The 21,658-nt window shown below is 40.0% G+C and overlaps 2 protein-coding genes across 23 annotated transcripts in view; both read left to right on the forward strand.

The window, feature by feature from the left end:
• The window catches only part of LOC101700754 (small EDRK-rich factor 1), a 29,422-nt gene extending 18,075 nt beyond the window's left edge, over positions 1-11,347 (forward strand). The window contains exon 1 of the mRNA XM_087190133.1: positions 1-11,347. This exon is cut by the window's left edge and continues 18,075 nt beyond it. The gene's annotated coding sequence lies outside the window, so the exon portion shown is untranslated.
• The window catches only part of Epb41l2 (erythrocyte membrane protein band 4.1 like 2), a 216,421-nt gene extending 203,860 nt beyond the window's left edge, over positions 1-12,561 (forward strand). For all 22 annotated transcript variants that reach the window (XM_013072659.3, XM_021259245.2, XM_013072662.3 and 19 more), the window contains one exon: positions 11,354-12,561. The gene's annotated coding sequence lies outside the window, so the exon portion shown is untranslated. The remainder of the gene's footprint in view (positions 1-11,353) is intronic.
• Positions 12,562-21,658: the final 9,097 nt, after the last annotated feature.

A 21,658-nucleotide genomic window follows, 5' to 3' on the forward strand; every position in this document is an offset into this window, starting at 1 on the left:
TTAAAAAAACACATTATCCAGTTTCCAGTTGATGGGCACTTGGGCTGTTTCGAAGTTTTAGCTATCACAGACTGTGCTGGTATGAACATGGGTGCACATATATCACTGTGGTATGATTCTTTTAATTCTTTGGGGAAGATCCCCAGCAGTGGAATAGCAGGGTCAAATGGGACTTCCAGTCCTAGTTCTTTGAGGTATCTCCATAGTGGTTGCACCAGTCTACACTCCCACCAGCAATGGAGCAGGGTTCCTCTTTCCCCACAGCCCCACCAGCATTTGTTGATGCTAGCAAACTTTGAACTGAGTTTTTTTTTCCATTAAGTTTATTGGTACATTTTAGGTATAAAAGACAGTTACATTCATTATTGGGATCTTGTACCTTTACTGACGTATCTTGGTTCTCATTTTTTTCCCCATTCCCCTGCCCTCCCTTCACTCCCTCCACCCTTCCCTATTTACAAAGACTTTGTTTCCATTTTTTTCCTTTTCTCATATTTTTCCTTTTCCCATCTTTCCTTTTCCCTACCCCTCCCGCTTCCCCTGCTCCTTTAGACCTTTTCTTCCTATTTCACAATATCAATTATACATTTTTAAAATTACAATATCAAGATTTAGAGGACATTACCACAGATTTTACAGAATTTAAAAGGATATAGAAAGCATATTACAAAAATCTTTTTTGAAATAAATTTGACAGCTTCTATGAAGTACCTTGGAAGACAAATTAATGAAACTGACTCTGGAGGAAATACAAAATTTGAATAGCACGTATTAAAGAAAGTATATTCGTAGTTTAAAAACCAACCTATATAACAACAACAGGCTCATACACATTTTAACTGATGAATTGTATCATACAATTAAAGCAGAAAAAAGAAGGAACACTTGTCCCCTCATTTTAGGAAATCAACATTGTGCTAATCCTAAAACTGGATAAAGATAATAGAAGAAAAAAGTATGAACACAGATAAAAATTTGTTTAACAAAACAAACTGTTAGAAGTCAGATCTGGCAGTATGTAGAAAATGGTTTTATTATAGCGATGGCAGTGTTGGTTCAGCATTGGAAGATCCACCCCCAAAAGTCATCATTTTAACAGAAGAAAGGAAAAGCCATATGATCCTGTCCGTAGTTGCAGAAAAAGATTGGACTAAATTCTACAGCTCTTCAAGGTAAAAGCTATCAGGAGTCTAGAAGTAGAACAGAACCTTCTCAACAGATCAAAGACATGTACTCCATACTTCCAGCAAAAATGCCTTATATGAATGGAAAAGATACAATGCTTTCTCCCTAAGGTGGGGAACAAGGGCAGATATGCCTACTCTTCATTTGTCCATTAAACTTTGAAACATAGGCCCAAACCAAAATAGTCTGGCAATAAAAAGAAACAAATAGCATAGGATTGACAAGGTAGAAGTAAAATCTTTATATGTAGATGAAAGGATCATCTACAGAGGAAATACTCAGAAATCTCTAGGAGCCCCTAGAACTTGTATTTGAATTTAGCAGGATTAGAAAACACAAGGTACATATAAAAATTCAGATCTCTGTATACTTGCTATAAATGAAGAATTGGATATTGAAATTTAAAAGTTATGTAGGAGTAAAAGGACCTGGAAAAGTAAAAAAAAAAAAAAAATAATGGTGTTAAAAGACATTTATTACATAATTTTAAGACTTCCTCTAAAGCTACAGTAATCAAGGCAATGTTGGCATAAGGAAAGACATATAGATCAATGGAATAAAACAGAGAATCTAGAAATAGTACCACACATATATGGTCCACTGATTTTTGAAAGATTATTTAACATTAACATTTTATAGAACATAACTCGAGCAGAGGAAAAGATAGTGTTCTCAACAAATGGTACTAGAACACCTAGTATGTGTATGTAAAAAATTAATCTCAATCCTTTATTTCCATACATAAAAATAACTTGAAAGGATCAATGAACCTAAATATGCAAGACTAAAACTTTGAGAAGAAATTATAAGGGAAAATGTTCATGAATTTAGGGTAGGCAAGAATTTCCTAGGATACAAAAAACATTATGTATAAAAGAAAAAATTGATAAATGAGATTCCATCAAAATTTAGAACTTTAAAAGACATCATTAAGAAAATGAAAATTAGTCCTTAAACAAAACATATTTATAATATATATAACCTATGACCAGAATATATAAAGAACTCTTACAGCTCATTAATAGACAACCCAATTAAAAAGTAGACACAAGAAGATGGTAAATAGCTAATGCAGCTCAAGGAAAGGTGTACAACATTACAATCAGAAAAATACTAATCAGTACAACAAGATCGTATTATACACTCCTTAGGGAGATTAAGTTAAAAGTTTTAGAACAAATGTCAGGTGTGAACCAGTTAGAACTTTCTAATACTGCTAATGTGAATGTAAAATGATGAAACCACTTTGGAAAACAATATAGAAATTTCTTGTATTACTGTTAAGAACCAACAGTTCTGTTCTTAAGATTTTACCTGAGAGGAATGAAAACACATGTTCACAATAGATTTGTGCATACAAGTTGACTATCCCTTAGCTGAAATTCTTGGGACCAGACATGTTTCAGATTTTGGTTAGAAATCCACTTGATCTGCAAAGAGGATAGCTATTCCTGCTTTTTTTCAGGTTCCTGTCACATGGAGCATTGTTTTCCACCCTTTAACTTTCAGAATGTGAATTTCTTTTTGAATTAAGTGTGTTTCTTGTATGCAGCATATTGTTGGATCTTGCATCTTGACCCATTCTTCCAGTCTATTTTAATTGGTTAATTGAGACCATTAACATTGATAGTTATAACTGATACATACTGACTTATCATTGTCATGACTTTTTCTTTTTGTTGGATTCTCCCCCTTTGAATTTAATTTCTTGTCATGCCCAATGGATTCATTCTGCTGTGCTTCCTGCGGCTGTGATCCTTGCTGTCTTTTCCTAGGATATTATCAGACTCAAGCTGTGATAGAATTATGAATTTGTTTGGAAAGGATTCTTACCCTCTTATATTAAGCTGCCAAAAACACTCTCACTCAGCCCCTCTGTTAGATGGTTCCTTTGCTTATCATCAGGTCTCATTTGAGATATTATCGAAAATGTTTTGGAGTGCTGGTTTAGTACTCATGAAGTTCCTAAGGTGCTCTTTGTCATGAAAGTATCTTATTTCTCCATCAATTTTGAAAGATAGTTTTGCAGGGTACATCAATCTGGGTTGGAGGCTGTTTTTCTTTAGGGCTTGCAATACGTCACTCCAAGCTCTTCTTGCCTTGAGGGTTTGCATTGAGAAGTCTGCTGTGATTCTGATGGGCTTTCTTTTGTATGTGATTTGTTTCTTTTCTCTCACTGCTTGTAGAATTTTGTTCTTCTGTTGGCTTTCTGGAATCTTAACAATTACATGCCTATGTGTAAATTTTTTTTGATCAAGGCTAGTTGAAGTCCTATATATACCTGCCTCACTTAACTGTATGTCAAGTTCTTTTCCCCTGCTTAGGAAGTTTTCTGCCATCACTTTGGTGAAGTTTTTTTATGTCGTCTGGACTGTCCTGTTTCTTCATTGACTCCAATCAGTCTTATGTTATTCTTCTTTGCATCGTCTAGCAGCTGCTGGATTAATTTCTCATGGTCCTTTACTATTTTAAAGAGATTTTTTTCTTTTCCTGGTCACTAATTGCAATCTTTTCTTCTATATCTGAAATTCTGTCCTCACATTGGCTCATTCTGCTGTGTAAACTTTCAGTGGAGTTTTTAATCTCCTGGAAATCTGTTTGTATCTGTTCTGTGGATTCCATTTGTTTCCTATGTCGGGATTCCATCATGTTCCTGAGCTCCTCTCTAGATTTATTAATCATGTTTTGCACTATGGGCACAATCTCTGCTGTTATCTGCGAAATTATTTCTGATTTCATTTTTTCCAGATCCTCTTTGGTTGCCAGTTCAGGGAGTCCAGGTGATTGAGTATTAGATTGTTCCATCTGGTTTCCCTTTGGGGTTGCTTTAGGTAATCTGGAAGTCTGGTTTTGAGACTTGCTCACTTGTCTTCTCATTTAAGTGGGGGTGGGGGGGGGAATGTGTGCTGCCGGCACCTGGCTCGGCTCACCTCCTTGGTGCTGGGGGCAGTGATTCAGCGGCCCAGAAGGTTCACCTTCTCTGAATTGAATTTTTATCTTTGAAGTGCAATTGTGTTGTGCCACTGAATATCATATAAGATTACAGCGTCAGTAGGGCCACCCTCATCCTGAAAGACCATATGCATGGGCCCCCAGGAGAGCCTCAAGAGGAGATGGAGCTTCTGGCAGCCTTGATGTGTTCCAGCAAACAAAGAAGCAGTTTGCTGAGTCACTTGCAGAACAGGTGCTGGGCTTCATCTTACTGGAAGGGAAAGAGACTGTAAGTATAATTGTCCTCCTCCAGCCAGCAGATACTCAGATGACCTGTGAGAGAAAACAACAGAAGGATAGCAGATTCTGCAAGAAGTTTGCAAATTTAAGGATCTCAAGGCCACTTTATACACCTGAAAATCTATTGAAAAATTTCAGTGAGCTTTTTTTCTGTGAATTATATTTTTTATTAGTACATGTTTGCAGTACATAAAAATTGAATTTATGTGGGGAGCTGGTACCTATACATAACACATCTTAATTCTTTTTACTTCCCCTCCCCCATGTAAGTTATCTGTATTGAAATTTATCTTACTGTAAATCAGAAGTGAGAATTTTTTAAAAAGTAAGTTAAAAATAATCACTAAGTTGAAGAAACCTGTATGAAAAGGCCATGTTGTACTGTGTGCTTCCACCTGTATGAGATCCTGGAAAAGGCAAAATGACTTGTGGGAGACAAAAGGAGAATTGAGCCCTAATTGGCCTCTTCTGTGAGCCCAAAGGAGAAAGGCTGCACTTGGGTGATGGCATATTGCAAGTTTTAGGGAAAAATTAAGACAGCTGAGCTTAAGTTGTTTACCTAAGACTGTCCTAATGGATATTGGGTGACAAAAGTAAGACGAGCCAGATGCTGGGGGCTCCTCTGCCTACTAGAGGCAAGAGCCCCCCGGCTGCCCAGATGTTAAACTGACTCTGTGTCTGTCTGTCGTCATTCATCCTCATCTGCTCTCAGGTCAGGGAGAGCAAAGTAGGGATCTGGGTCTCCCACAAGTGGCACTTGGGTGGGGAAAGCTCAGAGGAGTGGGCTGGCTCCCCACAGTGGCACCTGGGGCAAGTGGGACCTGGGACTGGTGGCTGAGAGGGTTGGCTACAACTGGCCCCCGAACAGGGACTCAGGACTGAGCTCAGCTACAGTAACTGAGACTGAGACAGACAGGGAAATGAGCAGGACTTGCCACTGATCTCTGAAGCATTTTTAAATACTGGGAAGCTGTCCAGCTCACAATGGACAAAATACTATTTTCTAAAATTCGCAATTTTTGCCTGAAACTTATCATTGGCAACAATTGATACTGTTGTTTTTATTGAAGTGACAGGTTCACTTAATTTTCAAGAATGTCTGCCACATATCCAAGTTGAATGACATAGTCTGTCCATAACTCTCAAGCAGAAAGAGGTGTTTTATTAAAAAGCAGCTTCCTCGGCTCACAGTTGAGATATTCACACCAGTGCTTTTCCTGTAGGCATCATTGTTCCTCTCTATGCAGCGGGAATGTTGTGTGTATATTTTCAGTTCCTCACACAGAATATTAAAAAGGACACATACTCAAGGGTTGGGATATGAGAATTAGGATTTTTGTTTGTTTCATCAGGGACATCCTTAAGTGAAAATGGCTTTCTGTTTCACTGCGAGTGTGTGCTGGGGACAAGTGCAGTGACTTCTAGTGCAGAGTGGTGTAGCTGCTCTGACCTGTGCTAAGACGCCACCAGGGTTACTCGTCAGTGCTGTTGCACCGTTGGCGAAAGTGGTGAGGACAGACAGTGCCTCAGTATGATTGCAGGGAACAGGGAAAGGGGACGTTACTAGAACCTCTGCAGTAAGTCCTAGTCTCCCGCGAGCCATGGCAGCACAAGGCGAATTACAGGAAAGGTAGAAAAATGAGACTGACAAGAAGCTGAGCTTTGGGGTCTGATCAGTGCTGCTCTGGGCGGCAAAGATGAAAGCCCCTGGCTTACTGCACCTTTTATTCAGTACATCAGGAGAAACAAATATGTAACAATCCAAGAACAATGAGAAACTGAGTAGATGTTTGTTCCTCCCAGGATGTTTTCAGCTGGTGTAATCTTGTCCTGGAGAATCACAGCATCACTGGATCATTCAGGTCTCAGTTGTGACCGGAGGCCAAAATGGAATTATGTCTCAGAATTCCATAGCTGGGCTGTAGGCAGGAGAACTAGGCTAACCAAATGATTTTTCCCTAAAATTATGTAGCATTGCTCCCGACATATGATCATGAGAATAGCCTGTTCCTACAGACCCTAGAACATCTCTGGTTACATTACTGCTGTGATACTTTAATCTTCATTCACTTAAAGAATGTTGTTTTCCTAAAACATTATTTGATTGCCTTCTTGCATTATTTTGGATAAAATCCATATTTTTGCATTTTTATTGAGACGTCTCTCTCAATGAGTACTTTGCCACTTAAAGGCAGCATTTCTAGTGGCTTGTAAATGCTTTTTAAAATCAGCCTACTGAATCGATTTCTGGAATAGCGCACTCTCCAGATTGAGATCCATATGCGAGGTCTTGGTTCCTGGAAACTGAGGTTGTGCTTTTCAGAGGAAATCACAGCACTTCCACACAGACTTCCCTCTCTCCCCATGCGCACTGGGTGCACTGAGTTGAGTAAGAGCTCTCTGGCCCCTCTGTGAGGCCTGAGACAGAGTGCGACCAGACCAGCCTTAGCCCTTGAGGCATTTGGTTATAAATCTAGACTTGTGATTGGAGGAGACTGACATATTCTTACATTGGCCAAAAGGGGGACACAGGCCAGGGAGTAGGACAAATAGTTAAAATGCTTGTTGATGCTGTATAGTCCATGGTATTTTTGTTAAGCACAATTCTGATACATGAAGAATATACTTGACAGCTGTGACTTTATACCAACTTAAGGCAAATCTTAAGAAGCTGTACAAGTGAAAGTAGATTGAATTAGTGCTTATAATTAATGCCTGCCAGTATATATTATTGACAGAGTGAAATTTTCCAGACATCTACAAGTCTGAGGTAGAATTCAAGCTGGAAAGAAGAAAGAACAAAAGAAAAGAAATAGTTCTCGAAACTTTTTTGGCTTTTAAGTGAAGACATAGGGCCTAGTTTTCAGTTTGGTTGGGACATGTGATCAGTCATTTAGACCCAAAATCTGGTCTGTAAAAAACTCACATACTGAGTTTCTTATAGATACTTGACAAAGAACAGAAAAGGTTTTAAATTGTAAATGTGCAGTGCTTGTATACCAGTGACATCAGTGATTCCATCTTTATCTTTTCTCTCCCCAGTTCAAGAGCTGAGCTGTGTGTAATATTTAGGAACACGTTACTGTGGTTAAGTGTAAGCAGAGTCAAAAAAAGATACATGGATATGGAGCTGTGAGACCTCATGCTCCCTATTCCTCCAGACCAAAAAGGAGTCCAGATGTTCTCATATACTCAGAAGCTGATTCAAAATTACGCCTTATTCACTGCTTTTTAAAGAATGAGAAAATAAATACATTTAACATTAAAATTAATTAAATTTTTTTGCTTCTGCAAGCTGTTTGGAATCCTAGAGCACATCAAATTTATCATTTGTAATACTCCCAGAAAAAAATTAGTACACTACATTATACTTCCTAGTGGTTGTTGTGAATAAGTAGGAATAGTGACATTTGAATTTATGTGGGTGACGATAGCTTTTTCTCTATATCTAGCTCAGTAAATTTTGAGAATTTTTTGAGATCAGATCTATCTTCGATTCCGATGTACTCCTGGTTTCCTATAATATCTTTGAAATCAGTCTAATTTTAGCTTTCCTTTATAATTTCACTTATTTATGTTTTTTATTTATTTATTTCTTTTGGTACCGGAGATCGAACTGAGGTCCTTATGCTTGCGAGGCCAGCTGTGCAACTACTGAGCTAAATTCCCGGTCCTCCTTTACAATTTTATGACTCAATACAAAATAAAATTTGTATTTTTGACGAAAACGTATTTAAAATAATGTGACACAGAATCTAGAGAAAATGGTGACTACAACCCAACACCCTGTTCTTGTAGCAGATTTTCAGGCACTGCTGACACAGGAATTTTTTTCTTTTTCCCCCTTCTTACATGTTATTTATTTTTATTTTATTTTATTAGTACATGTTTGTAGTAGGGAGGAGGTCCATATATTTAACACATGTTGGTTCTTTTTATTCCCCTCCCCTCCCCACCTGCCGTCCTTGTCTCTAGAGCCTCTCTCCCCATTTTCATTATTGTTTATTTTTTTCTTAGTTCATGTTTGCAACATATGATGATTACATTCACTGTAGGTATTTGGTACATATCTAAAAATCTTTAATATACCGTATTTAACCTAATTTGTATCCAAAATATTATTTCAGTAGGTCAAGGAGCTGGTTTTCTAATGTAATCTAAGCAAAATGGTAGCTGTGTTCAACAAGTGATGTGTATATTCCCGTAGCAGAGCAGACAGCAGTTCTTGAAGAAGGAAAACAAGTAGCTTGGCTTAAGGTCTTACATGACCTCTCACTGGGCAGTCAGGTTCTGATGCAGCGAGGAATTGAACAGCCCCTTGCTTCCTTGTTCCTCGTCTCTTTGTACCCTTGAAAAAATTCAGTCAAGATACACAGGCAACTATACAGAAGTACAGGTAGAATTTACTGAGTTTTTGATACAGAGTTACACCTTAAAGGGAGAAGGCAGGCAGTGCCAGGAAGGACCTGCACCCAGTGCTCTTTGGGTCCATTTTATGCACAGCAGAGTTACTCTTGGGTGTCCGGGAGCAGGGGTTGTTATGATGATTATCAATGTTGTATTTAGAAGTTACGTTGGAATTGCAAGGTGTCTTCCTGGACTTTTTAGATGGTCAGTGTTTCCCCAGGGCTTTGAATCATGTAAAGAACTCACAAAAGATATGTTTTAAATTTCAGCCAGGCCCCAGCCCAAGGCAGGAGGGTCTTTAAAAAAATATTTCCTTTCCTGGTATCATTGAGCTGTAGTTGTGGCAGCTGGGAATGCAGTGTACCTTGTTGTGGAATTAGACGGCCAGGTGGCCAAGTGTAAGAAGGAATGTGTACAATGTCATTAAGATGTCATTGTGCTCTTGGGTCACCTTGGGTCTGAGACCTAACAGATGATTATAAATCTGTTATGCACTGATGTCTCTGTTCTTTAACTGGCAATGAATGCTATTTTGGATCTCACCCTATTTGTCCTTTGAACCTGCTAATGTCCAACTACCTGCCTAACATAACTCCCAGTGCATTTGATTGAAAGCTGTATCAATTTCTGTATACCATCCCCACATTTCTTGTCATTATTACTAACTAACAAAAAGACTGTGTTTTGTCCATTGATTTTCCAGTGAGTAATGAAATAGCCTAAGGTAGACAACAGGGTGGAAAACAATAATTTTATTAATCAGTCTCTCCTGAATATTCAAGATGTTATAGCATCTGTGATACATCTGAATAGGATCTTTTTCATTAAAACAAGACTTAATTTTATCTAACAAAGAGAGTGTACATTCTGATTGGCTTTGGGGTCAGTGTCTTTAAAGGACATTAATTACTCTCTCCACTGTCCTCTGTAACTACTTATTGCCAAAATTTTCAACCAATCTGAAATAGAAAATGAAACAATTGCCTTCTCAAATTCTTATAGGGACAGTGCAGCATTGTTATTTTTTAGTCCTCTTTCCTCTCTGCGTATATTAGACTGTAGGCTTCCCCAAGACTGTCTTTCATTTCTCCTTATACTCAAATGAGACTTAGTTCTAGCTGCTGGTTTCAGTTAGATCCTTACATCCTGACTGCCAAGTTTTTACAGCCCTAGTCCTAATGCCTTACTCGAGCGCTAAACCCAGCATTCTCTCTCTTTTGTATAGTATATGTGTTTGCAATACATAATAAATATATTCATAGTTGGGCATTGGTATATATACCTACTGCATCTTGTCTCCATCTCTCTCTTTTTTTTTTTTTTGTACCAGGGATCAAACTTGGGATCTTGCACTTGAAGGCAGGTGCCGGAACCACTGAGCTAAATCCCTGGCCCTCCATCTCTTTTTTAAAGCCCTGGACTCTTACCCTTATGATCTTGTTGCTCTGTCCTTCTTAATCACCTCCTCTTGACTCCTTTTCTTCAGTGGTGCCTCTCAGATTTCCCTCTTTACAGGACTCACTTCACTCAAGTCTCACCATCTGCCGATAGCACCTGACCTTGCCATCTTAGGCAGCCCAGATCCCTGCAGTGGCTCCTGACTAGTGTTCCTGCCTCTGTTGCTCTCTGCCCTTAGCCTGTTCACCACACAAGCCACAGTGATGTCTTCAAAACATGGTCTGGCTATGCCAATCCCTTCCTCAGAACCAAAGGAGAAACACACATGTCCAACCTCCTTTCTTGAGGTTGCCACCTTTTCACTTAAAAGAAACAGTTTATAGCTTCTCTTCAACCTAAGTGAATTGCCAGCGTCACTACTCTTGTGCTTTGGGTCCATTATTAAGTAGAAAAGGGTTACATGAGCATCAGCTGCTGTGACACTCAAGCCTCTAACAAGACCGCTGCCAAGTGACCGATGAGCAGGCAGCATGTGCAGTGTGGATCTGCTGGACAGAGGGGTGATTCCTGACCTGGTACAGTGGGGTGCAGTTTCATTGTGCTCTTTACAATGTCCTCAATCTAAGACTTAGGAATTGTTTATTTCTAGAATTCTCCATGTAATATTTTTGTACCATAGTTGGCCATGGATAACTGGAACTGTGGAAAGTAAAGCCGTAGGTTAGAGGGAACCACTGTACCATACGAATTGCCGGCTTTATGTTAATTAAATCTTGTGCAATGTAGTGACATTTGCCAGTTGTAGTGCGCTTGTTAATTCTCCAGAAACTTTAGGACCTCCAAGATCAGAGTAGCCTCTTACACATTTTTTCTGGTAAACATCTGTATTTATTTATTTATTTATTTATTTAAACATCTGTATTTAGATCTCGGCAAGGGCCGGGGATTTAGCTCAGTGGTTTCGTCGCCTGCTGCACAAGTGCGAGGACCCGAGTTCGATCCCTGGTACCAAAAAAAATAAATAAATAAATAGATCTGGGCAGATAACTGATTACTTCATTGAAAACATTGTCATTTTTTTCCAAGTCTGTTTTTGAAATATTTAAGCCTTGTCTCTTTTTCTGTTTCCTAGAACGTCATTGTTTAAACAACACTCAAATTCATGAACCTGAGAAGTTTTGACCATTTCAAGACTTAATGCCACACCTCCACTCCAGCATATTTGTGCTACGACTGGTAACAATGACCAGAGCCTGAAGAGTTAAAATGCCAACATCAAACCTTACCTTAACAGCTCTGGTCTACACTGTTTCCGCACATTTTAAATATGTTACTTTGTTTTATAACCACTTCTAAATATTCTTGGTTCTTTCTTTTTTCCCCCCAAGTAAGGGGTTTTGTCTTTATTTTTTATTTACTTTGTGTACAACTACTTGCTTTTTATGACTCATTTGCTCATCTGACAGTGAACAAAGCCAGCCTGGGCTGGTAAGGTGCTGTTCACTTGAACAGGTGCTGTTGTGTGGAAAGGAAACTCTGACTAATTTAGATAGTGGTTTTCCTTCTTTCAGATTCTTTCCTTTGAATTCTTACAGTAAATATTTGCAGAGTTTTCAGATTGCAGTAAATATACTCTCTGAGAAATATTAATACCAATTAAAAGTATTTCTTACATCTTGAAAATTTTCTAATGTTTGAGAATTTCACCGATATGTTTTTTATTTTGAACCCTTTTGACTTTCCAGTCCTGTGACTTTTTAGAAAGTCAGAGACTCTCCAGACTGGAGAATTACCAATTCACTGACCATGCACTGTGTTCAGAGACCTGTGGCACCATAGTCCCAGTGCTTCTCAAACACATGCTCTTCGACAGCATTCCAGAGCAGGAGGGAGGAGAGAGGGCAGTTTCTTCCCTTCTACTAAAAGAGCCAGGCAGCTTACAACCTTAGTGCTTGCTTTCTTAACGTTTCCAAATTCCAGTTCTTTCCATTATCTGAACACATGGATAGTCCCCTTGCTTTTTATTAAATCTCCTTGTCTGTGTGTGAAACTGACCTTTTCTTACTGAGCAGGTGTATCTCCCAGATAACTCAATGGCTCGCCCAGGTTTGAGGCTGCTGTAGAGAGGGAGAGGAGCAGGGCCTCAGTGGTTGTTCAGTTGGTTGTAAGAAAGCTAAACCGTTTAAAGCTGACACCAGAGACCTGATAGGGACTTATTCACTATATTGAACATTTTCCTCTTGCTTATAATTATTAGATTTATAGCAGCTTCAAGTTGTATTAAATGATATTTTGCTTTCTGTAATACTGTTATAAAATAAAGTTTGTTTATTCTCTGAATTCGTCACTTCTCTTTTTATACCGGTCTTGAAAAATAAACTGGAGTGATGTTTTTCATCAGAAGTCCTAATGTTTTGTGGAAGATAGCATTCTGCAATTCCGTTTTCAGCTCTGTTTTATAATTTGATGACGTTACCAGCATCATGATTTGAAATGGTGAAAGCAGTGTTGAATGTTTGCACATCTTATGTTCAGCACGCCAAATTCTTTCTGCCTGCTTAGATAATATATCCTGGTTTTTATACATTCTCCAAGGGATATTTTTGCTTGCTTTCTTTGTGTAGTTTTTTGTTTTGCTTTCAGGAAATATTTTAGCTGTCCCATCTGAATCCTGTTTCATGTGTCCACTGTGCCTAATGTGTCAGGCAAACCAGACTCTGCCGAAGGTCGCGCCAAGTGCTGTTGTGATGCTTCCTTGTGAAGCCTTTGCCAGGGCACATCAGATTCTGGGCTTAATTTTCTTTTAAATATTACACAGCAAATGGCCAAAAGGGTGTATTCCTTTTTTAAATGTTGCATAGAATTTCTCTCTGTAGCCATGCAAAGTGAGTGTTAAATATAATTTGCATAACTGTCATCTTTGAGATCTCTTCACACTGAGTTATCTTGCAACTTGTGAAAGGCCTTTCTCACTTTCTCTATAATTGTTACAAAAACAACAACTCTCTGGAGGAGCCTATCTCACCAAGCCAAGCCTTGGAAATATTGTGTGATTCTGTAAATATATTTCTCACCATAGAGCTTGTGGATATACCAGTTATATTTAAATCCGAGATCTTCCCAAGGGTTTGAGGACCATGTTCCTCTGTACAGCATGACAGAGAATTTGTGTGGAGCACCATGGACTAGGAAGTGCCATGTACAGGCAGGGCTCAGTTACATCCAGCAGAGAGTCACAGAGAGTGTCTCTGGGGACGTAGACCCAAAGGACTACTCAGCAGTGTGGGTAATTATTCCCACATGTGACATCAGCACGGCTGTCTCTTAACATTTTATATCTCAGGATGTCATCGTCTCACCTGGTGAACTGAGCTTTCAAACCCCAAGTGATAAATAGGAAAGTAGATCAACAAGGTTTTGAGATACAGATTTGAAAAGTTTTAAAAGGGAAAGGATATTTTAAAATTCCTAGTCTACTTGATGGTAATTATAAATAAAAATGTTTGAATACATGATTTCTCCTTCATTCTCTCACCCCTAAGTCAGGATAAGAAGCCATTGTGTAAATTCTGATGGAAACTCGGAGGTGTCTTCTGATGAGCATCTCTCATGTCTTTGGCAGACCATCTTTGACAACACCCAGCTGTCAGATTGCCAACACAGCCAACAGCAGAAATGGACAGCTTGACAGCTTTGGGTTAGCTCTGTAAAGTAAAAGATTTGGTGGTAAATTTTCACTGACTAATAAATAATGGCAGTGTGACAACAAGCACTCATGGAAGAGTTTTATTGAACGTTTCAAATTGGGAGTACATTTTATCTCTAATGGGGAATTCTTTCAGATACTAGGATAGTAGAAATCAGATTCAGAACTGTTGGGTTGAGACCGTATCAGGTGGTGAGAGGATTTGTGTTCCCTAACAAGCTTTGGACCATAGGATGGAACTGAGTGTAGGGTAAGGAAAGAAGACTGGCCAGGTCCAGATGGAGACAGCGCTGTTGGGCAAAAGCTGTGAAGGTGACAGATCAAAACCTATGAGCACATGAAGCGGAAGTGTGACCATGCACCTGCCTTTCAACCATGGTAATGAAACCTTGGGACTTGTTTTCTCAGTAGGAAAACTAGCATGTAAGTGGTCTGCTACATTGAAAAAAACTCATGAATCTGGTCATCTCATTGGGTATTCTTTATTTCCACCTTATTCAGTGGCAACAAAAGAGACAGGTCTTGCTTTAAACTGCTTGGTTATGCTTGCTGCGGAGAACATACATGATTAGGGCTCATCTGTTAACAGTGTAGCTGAGAAGGTGGGCAGGCAGCCACCAGAGTCAGAACAAGGGCTTCCAAAGCGCCTATTTCTGAAGGAAGATGGCGCAAACCCTGGTGACTGAGCCCCAGATTTGCCTGGCAGTTGCCTGTGGTGGGAATGTGAAGCATCCTTTCACACCTTCTGGTAAAGCACTTTTACACAAGCTTGATTCCACCCAGGGCTAAAAAGAGATCACTCCCCAAACTGAATAGTGTTATTCCTTCCATATGGCATGAACACTGTTAAATTACCCCCGCCTGAAAGTCCCAGCAGACATTTGCATTGTAATTGAACACTATAACATGGAGAAGTGCCTTCAATTGGACAATGAATTACATTACATGAAGTGCAAACAGATTGCTCACAAGACATGAAGAATTTCAGGGTGGGGCTGAAGGGAAGAAACAATAAATACTGGCACTTGTAATGCATTTTTGCTTTTTGTCATCTACACAATCTTGCATGACTGCATCACTACCAAAACTGGTGCATTTATTACAGGTGATCAGATACATTTCATAAAGCACATCACTAATACCTTAGTAGAGTCATGTGAGAAAACTGAAATATAACCAGATCTAGGTAGTATTAAAAATCTTTCATTCCTGTTAACAAGAAAAATGGAGAGAACACAATAATAACCATTGTTTTAACTACCACCTTGAATTAAGTATTTCTTTTCAGTTGTCTATGTTGGCTCTTTAGGTAGGACTCCCACTGAAAGAATTCTCCTGACTTCTTTCCATATTTAGGTATAGCTTCCCTTTGGTTTTATAGGCAAAGTCTTGCATTAGTCTTCTTAAGCAATTATGTGAACATCCTGTTCTCCTTTCCTTTTCCCAGCCCCAAATTGTCAGTATTTCCAAGTCACATGCTGAGGTCTACATTGGTGAGTGGTCCATACCTCATACTGGGAGACTCTGCTTGTTTTTTGTCACAGTAATGATTTGTGAACACAATGAGGAAATAAGATGCAAACGCAGGTCCAGAAATGCTGCCTTGAACTGGTGTCGTGTAAGCAATGCTCAACTGTCAGAGGAGTGAGCAGGAGGCCTCTTGCCTGGGTCATCCACGGAGGTCTCAAGGCACTCATCTTTTGCTGTTGGCTTGATCTCCACCAGTTTCCTCACTAGCATCAGAGTAATGTGGGTTTCCATGGGATTAGGTAGTAATGATGCTCAAGAATTTCATTTTTAAAGTATGCCTTTCAAAGTAAACATGGTTATAAGAACAGTAAAACGTGTTCAGTCCATTGAGCATATCCAAGAAAGTCTCATGTTCTTGGCACTTCCTGAAGAGCTGTCGTTAAAGCTGGTTCTCAGAGAAGTCCTCTTGGATAAAGACTATCTGATACTTTTCAGTGTGGCTCAGAACTGCCATATTAGTATTCTTCTCTTGCTGCCGCGTTCTGCTTTAACTGTGGGCCATTGGTCTGATTAGAAGTTCATTGGGCTTTAGCCATTGATCAGTCCCAACAGTCACCTCTGTTTCATTTGCCAGGACTGGGAAGAGCAGTCCTTGCACATGGATCGGCCATCAGGAATCTGAGACAGTTCTTCATTTACTGAAAGAAGAAATACCAATTAATAATTTGGACACAGCCGAGTGCCATTGGTCCTCGACAGCTCATAATGGCAGCTGGCCACTGTTTGTGGCTCTCCTGGCCCCGGTGAGTTACAGAAGCCCTAGTCTTCAGGGCAAGAACTGTTATAGGATCTTCCAGCTCAGTCACCTCTGAAGAATGGGCCTGGTGAGAGTGAACAGATACCCACTGTTACAAACATTGTCACATGCTAAGTATGTCTCGTATTCAGCAGGTTTTGTTGATTAATACCCTTATATTCAGTAAGCCTTTTAAAAACATGTATAGGCCAGGAATTGGGAATATGGAAATGAGTAAAATGGGTTCTGCCCTTGCTCCCCCTTCCAGAATATATTTGGGCACTAAATAATTTTTTGACAAAACAGATTAGTCTCTTCGGCAGCCTTTTACTGACAACCCTTTCAACTTTTCACAATCTACACATTCCTTAACCCCTTACAATACAGCATCAGTTAAAGCTACTAAGATTCAAACTCATGCATATCATCTTAATTACTCTTATTTACAAAATAGCCATTTAAAAATTCTCAATTTGCCTCTGTAGCATTTGACACAGGGCCCTTCTCTGCCCATTGCCCACCTTTTGTTATGTACCATCTTTCTGTGAACTCCTGGCTGCTTCTGTAGCTTCAACTAGTATCTCTGGCAATAACCAAATTAGCCCTGCAATCTCTTAAAATCTCAACACATATTTCTTGGGATATTCCTGGCACATCAAAAAACACATCTCCCTTCCTGACTGCCACCAAGACACAATTAACTGATCTGCCTGCTTTTGCCTTCAAAATTTTTATTTTCAGAATTACAATTAGTCCAATCAAGCAAGAGACCAGGACTTTATAGCTGCACGGGTAACAACAAACACATCGATAGAATCAAACCTGAAATGTTACCTTTGGCTTCCACGTGAAATCCATGCACTTTATCCCTTGCCAAACACTTTGTGTGCTCTGGGAGATAAACACTCTTCCTGGCCTCAATTCTTCTGGCCTTTAAAAATGCTGATCTTACTCAGGAGAAGGTGCATATGCTTAGATGACGACAGCCCTCGGCTATAGGAGCCTCAGGATTTGCTAGCCAGTGCTTGTCCAGCACTTGCTGTGTGCCAGACACAACATGGAGTCCTTTGCATGAGTTATCTTGTCTAATTTTTTTTAAAGAGACCAATGTTCTTTTTTTATCCAACCCTTGCAATGACATTATAAGCTAGTCACCATTACTATATTTTTAATTTAAAGATGAACAGCCTGAGACAGAGAGGGATCCAGATGAAGCAATTTTCCCAAGACCACAAAAAGCGATGGGTTCAGGATTCAATCCCAGGCAGTCTGGCTTCAGAGTCCACACCTTCAGCACCGGCTTACACAGCCTTTCCACACATCTCATTGCTGTTTTAAAGATACTCCCTGGAAATGGCCCATGGTTTAGACTATGAACTCACCAAAAGATGAATGATTGCTTCCTTTCTATTCTAAATTACCAATGGCTAACTGAACACCAGGTGCTTTGAGCAAGGAACCAGGATACAAATTACAGAGTTGAAAACAGGAGACCTGAATAATAAGATTGAAAGAAAAGAACTGTAAGAGCAGAGAAGTGAAATAGAGGGAATAAGAGGCAACTCATCCATCTACAATGTGTCTCCTTCCAGTGAGTAAAGCATCAGTGCTAGGCACCATGGAGAAGCAAGAGAAGTAGGATAGTGTACCCTCCTCTAAAAGAGCCTGCAGCTTGGCCAGTGCAGTATTTCAGTGTGTCCGCTGAGGGTTCGCAGAGGGAGGTTAGACAGGTAGGTGGCCCTGAAAACACATGCGTTTGCTCTCGTAGAAAATTCTGCACTCAGTGGGGTTTATTTTCCCCATTGGGCCTTGAGTACAGAAATCTAATCTCTGACTGAGGAATGATAGATCATTGTGTTAGGAACTACCACCATCAATAATAATAATTACTCCTCATACAAAACTTCATCGACTCTTTCAAAGATTTTTCTGAATTTCATGCCTTACTTAAAATTCTCCTACAGTTGTCTCTGAAGTTGGTAGGAAGTTTATTTGCCTGGACCAAAAGGATTCGCGCATTCAACAGATAAAACATCCAGTGTTCAATCAATACTCCGGGAGTAGTGTGTCAGCTGAGAGGGCTAGTTCAGAGTCAGCCAGCCAGGGCTCATGTCCTGCCTCTGTTATTTTTAAGGTGAATAACACAGGGTGATTTGCTTAATTATTTTAAGGCAGTTTTAACAATAGCTGTCATGGTAATGACACAATCACTGGCTGCTTGGAATTTATAAGCCAGCAGGACAATGATGACTAACAGTTGTTCAGAACAGGCACTGTTAAGAACCTGGTGTGCATCACCTCACTTAAGCCCCACACCAGTCCCCTAGCTTGACCCTGCAGCTATTTCTACCTTACAGATTAGAAAGCTTAAACTTCAAAAGATTGAGAGACCATGGAATTCAAACTCTATTTGGCTTAGCTCCATAGTCTAAGTTCTTAACAATTTGACTCTGCTAAGTCTTAGTTCACTCTGCTCTTTCCAAATAATTATTTTTTGTCTTTTTTGATTGCTGGCCATTAACATGTACATTTGAAAATGCTTAGGTACCCTATATAGTTTTTAATACTTCAGTTGTCTATCGTAGAATGCAAAAGGCCAGAACCTGATTCATTACCTTATTTTGGATCTAACCCTATACAAATTTTGAGATATTCAATGGACACAATAAAAAAATACTATTTTTGGCAATTTGGTTATTTTAGAGAATGATTTGCTCTTTGATGGTATTTTGGGGGCTGGGTGGCATGAGAAGTAGTTTTAGGAATCTCAGGACTTAGTGCGTGGAGTGGAGGATGGTATGAGATAATCCAAACTTCCCTAGGGGATGAAACATGTGGTTAGTAGTGGCTGGTGAAAGGCTAGGACATGCAAAGGTTAAGACTCAGACCACCCTAAGAGCTACTTCTCAAGCCTACTGACAGTTCGAAGAGTGCAGGATGTTAGAGAATTTTCTTTCTTCCTTTGTGAGGAAATTGATGTTCTCTACCTGCTAATTAAATTTACATGCACCATTACCTCCTAAGGGTTGAAGACTAAGGATTAATGTTGAATGATGACATTGTCTCCTCATGCTTTTCATCACATCTTAAAATGGCTCTCTTTTCTGATGGTCCAGGATGTATGAGAGAAGCAAGCTAGTTTTCTGTTTTAGAATGCAGGACTCTGGGGCTCTGTGAACATACCAGTTAATCTGTCAATGTCCCTCTCTACAGGGACAAAATAGGAATGATTACACTTGGCACAGCCCTGGCTGGAAGATAAATGACATGACATTTGCCCATCTGTTTACAGTTTTTAAGTGAATATTGCTAAATGGAGATACAAACTGGTGATATTTTATTTTGGGCCAAGTGAGCCCATTTTCATTGGCTCTCAAACTACAGAGAAAATATTTTTACTTCCTCTTAGGAAAGTGGCAACAGAAAGTACAATCATTTTGAAACAACAAGCTTCAGATGAGAACTGCAAAGTGTTAAGTGACTAATGCACAGATTTTTGTTATGCCATAATTAATGGTGCCTGCACTTCCTGACTGCTGTAGTCCCTACCTCTACATAACCTGGACGTTCAGCCCACTGCAGTGAGAGACAGCAAATGTAGGTGAAAATGGACAACGTGGCTCAGTGTAATGCTGAGGGTGCCCCTGAGCTACGTAGACGATCCTGCTGCTGGTGAGAGGGCTCAGTCTGACATTCAGGAAAGGAGAAAGAATAGGTCATTCTTCAGTTTTTTGACCAGATATTGACTGAGGCCAGAGTCAGAAACAGATTTGTAACATCTGTAACTTTTGATGATGCTTTTTGTCAGTGCTTTTTATGGTTTTCTTTTTTTTTTTTCTTTTTCTCTTCTTTATTTAGTGTTAAGGATGAAACTCAGGGGCATGCACTTGCTGGGCAAGGGTTCTACCTCTGAGCCACATCTTCAGCCCCCTTTGGTGGTTTTCTAGAACTGACATTGTTTTCTTTCATCCTGAAAGCCCATAGTAAAAGTCTGTCCCGCTGCCTAGGACAACCCCTGGTGTGCGGTAGAGCTATGGTTCAGTTCACCACCAAACTTCATGTTGGAGTTCAGTCTCCCTTGAGAAACATAAAGTGGGACCAGGTGCAACCTGTAGGAGGTGATCAGGCCTCCAGGACTCTGGCTTTGTGAGGAGAGCAGTGAGAGGGGCGTCTCTTACAATAACCCATCTGCCTGTCTTGCGGATGCCCTTCTCACCAGGGGACGCTCTGTGCTGCCCTGAGAGCCAGTCAAGAGTTCCCAGCAGCAAGAGGAGCCTCCCCAGATGCAGCCCCTTAAACTTGGACTTCCCAGACTCCAGGATTGTAAGAAATTAATTTCATGTCCTTATCAATTACCCAGTCTACAGTATTTAGTCATAGAGAAAGAAAACAGGCTAAAGTAGGTAGATTCACAAATATTTATCAAATGAATGAATGAAAACTATTATGATGCAGAAGTATGGTGCACGCTTGCAGAAAGCTTTAAAATTGGTTAAAGGACTCTACCCAGGAAACATTGGCCCTCATCATGTGAGGCTGACCTCTAGCTGTCCCTTGGGCTAGATCCTATGCTGCAAAGAATAAAGGCTTTTAGGGGAAGGAACAGATTCACAATTGTGAGACGGGATCAGCTCATCAGCATGTCAAAATCTGGAGTGGGGAAGGGAGAAGGAAGTAGGAAGGAAGCATGTTTCTTGGGGCCCTCTGTTCTCTTCACTCGGATCCTTCATTAGCAGTTCTAATTTTATGGAGCTAAAACTCGTTAATAGTTTTTGCCTGTGATTTGGTCCCTGGTCAGTTTTCCTGGGCAGGACTGTGTTGGAGACAGAAGGGGCCACTGTGCAAATACTCACAGTGGTGTGTGCACTTTGCTCACTTCCTGGGGCCAGGCACTGAGTGGCACTTCACCTGCACATCCCTGTAGCACCTCTCTGGCTGCCAGGCCACACTCCTGACTGCAGCTTAACTTTTCCAGGGCGTTCTGAAAACTCATGATATGCTTATACTGCAGAATGATCTAAAGAAAGTACTGTAAACTTACTTATGTTTTACATATTACAGATGTTTTCCCAGGGGTAAATAAAGCTTTGGAACCCAGATCCATCCTCTTTGGCCACCTGTCCCCAATACCAGATGTCCCACTGAATTATCTGATCTATAGTAACTCATAAGCAGAGCCCAGTGAGACTTTGAAACCCATGAAGCCATCTTGACCTTATTCGTGCTTGATGCATTTTTCTTTTGAGATACTAAAATTTTTATCTTGCCAAAGAAGCAGCTAGAGACAGAACTTGGGAAAGACATGAAGTGTTCAAATTCCCAACAGCGATGTCCACACCGTTTATTCTCCTCAGGGTGCTCGGTGTCAGTGGGAGTCTGCGATATGCATGACTGACAGCAGTTACTACAACTAGGAGAGGTCAGCATGGAAATGTTCATAGTACCTGGATATTAAAACAACTTGG

This window comes from Heterocephalus glaber, unplaced genomic scaffold (genome assembly GCF_053883595.1).
Source record: "Heterocephalus glaber isolate CG9 unplaced genomic scaffold, H.glaber_assembly_v1.0 deba00001550, whole genome shotgun sequence".
Taxonomy (NCBI): Eukaryota; Metazoa; Chordata; class Mammalia; order Rodentia; family Bathyergidae; genus Heterocephalus; species Heterocephalus glaber.